The 4621-nt window shown below is 39.7% G+C and overlaps 1 pseudogene; it reads left to right on the forward strand.

Moving 5' to 3' along the window:
* The first annotated feature begins 633 nt into the window (after window positions 1-633).
* Window positions 634-2208, forward strand: LOC112839456 (importin subunit alpha-1 pseudogene; annotated as a pseudogene).
* The last annotated feature ends 2413 nt before the right edge of the window (window positions 2209-4621 follow it).

Below are 4621 nucleotides of genomic sequence, written 5' to 3' on the forward strand. Positions count from 1 at the left end.
GATCTGATCTTCTGGAAGTCACAGTCCTTTCCAACAGAATCTATTCATTAGAAGTAAGTCACTAACTACTGCTCTCATTCAGGGGAAGGGGAAAAGACTGCACTCTCTGAGGGGAGGAGTATAAGAGAAATTGTGACTATATTTCAAAGCCACCACAAAGGTGAAAGATGAAATGCTTTGCTGCAGGAATATCAGGAACAAGGAAGAATAAATACTCTCAACATTTTTATTCAACACTCTCCTGGAGGTCCTAGCCATCGCAATACAGCAAGTAAAAGAACAAGGCATATGGATCAGAAAGGCAGAAGTAAACTGTCTTTATGTGCAGATGACATATTTGTGAACATAGAAAATTTAAGGGAATCTGCCCAAAAGCTATAAAAATCTAAATAAATTTTGCAAAGTTGTATGATACAAGGTCAACATACAAAATTTAATTAAATTTTTATATACTAGCAACAATCAATGGTAAAGTGAAAATTTTAAATGCCATTTAAAATACTATCAAAGACACACCGTCTTTGGGGGTGATCCATGGTAGACATCCTGAGGGCAGCTGACCCGCAGACTGTGCGCCCCGGACCACCTCCTGTGGAAGCCTGAGCCGGCCGTGTAGCTTTCTCCCTTTGTCTCATAAACATGTCCACCAACGAGAATGCTAATTCACCAGCTGCTCGCCTTAACAGATTCAAGAACAAGGGGAAAGACAGTACAGAAATGAGGCAGCGCCGAATAGAAGTTAATGTGGAGCTGAGGAAAGCTAAGAAGGATGACCAGATGCTGAAAAGGAGAAACATAAGCTCGTTTCCTGATGATGTTACTTCTCCACTACAGGACAACCACAACAACCAGGGCCCTTTAAATTGGTCTGTTGATAACATTGTCAAAGGCGTAAATAGCAACAATTTGGAAAGCCAGCTCCAGGCTACTCAAGCTGCTAGGAAACTGCTTTCTAGGGAAAAACAGCCCCCCATAGACAACATAATCCGGGCTGGTTTGATTCCAAAATTTGTGTCCTTCTTGGGCAGAACTGATTGTAGTCCCATTCAGTTTGAATCTGCTTGGGCTCTCACTAACGTTGCTTCTGGGATGTCAGAACAGACCAAGGCTGTGGTAGATGGAGGTGCTATCCCAGCATTCATTTCTCTGTTGGCATCTTCCCATGCCCACATCAGTGAACAAGCTGTATGGGCTCTAGGACACATTGCTGGTGATGGTTCAGTTTTTCAAGACTTGGTTATCAAGTATGGTGCGGTTGACCCACTATTGGCTCTCCTTGCAGTTCCTGATATGTCATCTTTAGCATGTGGTTACTTACATAACCTTACTTGGACACTTTTAAACCTTTGTCGCAACAAGAATCCTGCACCCCCATTAGATGCTGCTGAGCAGATTGTTCCTGCCTTAGTTCGTCTCCTGCATCATGATGATCCAGAAGTATTGGCAGATACCTGCTGGGCCATTTCCTACCTTACTGATGGCCCAAATGAACGGATTGAAATGGTTGTGAAAACAAGAGTTGTGCCCCAGCTTGTGAAGCTTCTAGGAGCTACCGAATTGCCCATTGTGATTCTTGCTCTAAGACCCATAGGAAATATTGTCACTGGGATAGTGAACAGACTCAGGTTGTAATAGATGCAGGAGCACTTGCTGTTTTTCCCAGCCTCCTAACAAACCCCCAAACTGATATTCAGAAGGAAGCTATGTGGACAATGTCAAACATCATAGCTGGTCGCCAGGACCAGATACAGCAAGTTGTGAATCATGGATTAGTCCCATTCCTCGTTGATGTCCTCTCTAAGGCAGACTTTAAGACACAAAAGGAAGCTGTCTGGGCTGTGACCAACTATACAAGTGGTGGGACAGTTGAACAGATTGTATACTTCGTTCATTGTGGCGTAATAGAACCATTGATGAACCTCTTAACTGCAAAAGATACCAAAATTATTCTGGTTATTCTGGACGCCATTTCAAACATCTTTCAGGCTGCTGAGAAACTAGGTGAAACTGAGAAACTTAGTATAATGATTGAAGAATCGAAGTTCTACAAAACCATGAAAATGAGTCTGTGTACAAAGCTGCATTAAACTTGATTGAGAAGCATTTCTCTGTAGAGGAAGAGGAAGATCAGAATGTTGTGCCAAAAACTACCTCCGAAGGCTGTATGTTCCAAGTTTAGATGGCACTCCCGGGACCTTTGGCTTTTAGATTGTACAGCTGAGGCAGAACGTTGTTTGTTGTGTACTCTGTTTGGTAGAAGTTTGTCTTACTCTTTCTCTTCTGAGAACTCTTTTTAAATGTGTTTTGTTATTGTAGCACTTTTTACAACAAAACTCTACTTGACGAGTTCCAAACTGTACAACCTGTATGAAGCTCCTCCTCACGGTGGGTTTCTTATTTCTATGTGGAATCTCCTCTCTTGCAGTGTCCTGTAAATAAAGATTAAATTCCACTCTTTTCTTTAAAAAAAAACTATCAAAAATACAAAAAATATTTAAGCATAAGTTTGGTAAAAGGTGTGCAAGACCTGTACATTGAAAACTATGAAACATTGCTAGGAGAAAGTAAATAAGACCTAAGTAAATAGAGTGATATGTCATGTTCATGGACTGGAAGTCTCGTGGTTGCTCAGATGTCATTTTTCTCCAAATTGATCTATAGATTCAACACAATCTCAAGCAAAATACTAGCAGGCATTTTGTGGAAACGTATGAACTGAATCTGAAATTCATATGGAAATAAGGAATATTGAATAGCCAAAATAATTTTGAAAAAGAACAAAGATGAAGGGTTTACACAGTCTGATTTCAAGATTTATTACAAATCTTATTATTATAAGTCATCAAGAATTGTCTTATGACAGACATATAGAATAATGAATCAAAACATAGAGCCTAGTAATTGGCATTATACATGTAATTTTTCATATATATGAGTGAGAAATAGATTTATATATATGTGTGTATATATCTATGTCTATATCCAGTTGATTTTTGACAAAGGTGCCAAGTTATTTCAATGGGGGAAAGCTTTTCAACAAATGGTGTTGGGACAACTGTGTATCTCTATTGAAAAAAAAAGAACCTTGACCCTTAGCTCACACTATATATAAAAATTAACTCAAAATCGGTCATAGACCTGAATGTTAAAGTTAAAACTATAACATATTTTGAAAAAAAAGATAACTGAGAAAATCTTAGAAAACTTGGAGAAGACAAAAAATTACATAGGCTACAACAAGTACCAACCATAAGAGAAAAAAGTGGATACACTGGATTTCATCAAAATTAAAATCTTCTGTTCTTCAAGTATACACGCAACCACGAGAATAGCAGGGATCAGGGTGGAGAAGGTGGAGTGTACACTGGATCCTCCACTGGTGAAGGGCAGTGGCCAGGTAGTCAGTAAATGAGAGTGACCAGGAATGAAGACAGTATCATGAATATTAGGATTCTCAGAGGTTGGAGCATCCTGGCTTCCTATCAGAGGATCAAGGACGTGGACCTCCCTTCCTGACCCTAGGTTTGTGCAGTCTGAAATGGTGGTGTCCTGGGTGGGCCAGGCAGGGAAGACCAAGGCGGGGAGCAGATCTCAGTAAAGGCAGGTGGTGGAGAGAAATGCCCAGGGAACTGGTTCAGGATGTAAGAGGTGTGTGGTTACAGAGTAAGACTTCTGGGGGCTTGGTATAAGAATTTGGGAGGATTAAGGAGGGCATGTGTTGGGATGAGCACTGGGTGTTATACGCAACTAATAGGTCATTGAACACTACAATAAAAACTTATCTGCTGGCTAAGTGAACATAATAAAAAAAATAAATAAATTTTTTTTTTAAAAAGGAGTTTGGGAGGAAAATGAGACATGTTAGGAAGGAGAGGTCCTGAGGGTAGAGGACAGGAGAGACATGTTTTGGACCATGGATTTAGGAAAATTTAGTCCTCTCAGTCTCTCACAGCGGTCTTCAAATTTTTTCCTTGAATAGTCTCACAAAAGAATTTTGAAAACCCTCTTTACTTTTGCTGTTGTTGTTTTTATTAAAATATAACTTTTCTAAGATACACAAATCTTAAGTGTACCAGCTCAGTGAACTTTTCCATATTTATACACACTCACATTATCACCACAAAGATGGGGACGTAGAACATTTCCAGTACTCGGCAGGCTCCCTCCTGCTCCCTTTTTAGTGATACCTTCCCTTTCCCTCCTGTAGGTAACCAATAGTCTGACTTGTATCACCATCCTCTCACATTTTTAAGTTAATGTGAAAAGTTTTCTATTGTAAATCTAAGGAATTGCAAAGGATGTCATTTCTGGCATATTATATAGTGTACCTTGGCCCGCAGACTTAACCAGTTTCATTTATGGTAATGTCTGCTGTGTATCTAAATGGCAAAGCCAGTCTTCATTGTCAAACCAATTAGCCAGACTGAATTTGCAGTTAGAAGAAGTCAGACTTCATTCATCAATTCATATAAACGTGTTCCTATGTCTCCCTGTGATGGATTTATCTTACTTTTGGACTCTAATTCTAAAACAGATAGATGGGGGCATAAAACTCAGAGATGTGCCAGAAGGTTGTTACCTGCATGAAACAAGGCACTGATGCTTTCATATTCTTACGAAG

The sequence above is a fragment of the Callorhinus ursinus genome, unplaced genomic scaffold (genome assembly GCF_003265705.2).
Source record: "Callorhinus ursinus isolate GAN/ISIS: 27379988/994484 unplaced genomic scaffold, GSC_fseal_2.0 scaffold23, whole genome shotgun sequence".
NCBI lineage: Eukaryota > Metazoa > Chordata > Mammalia > Carnivora > Otariidae > Callorhinus > Callorhinus ursinus.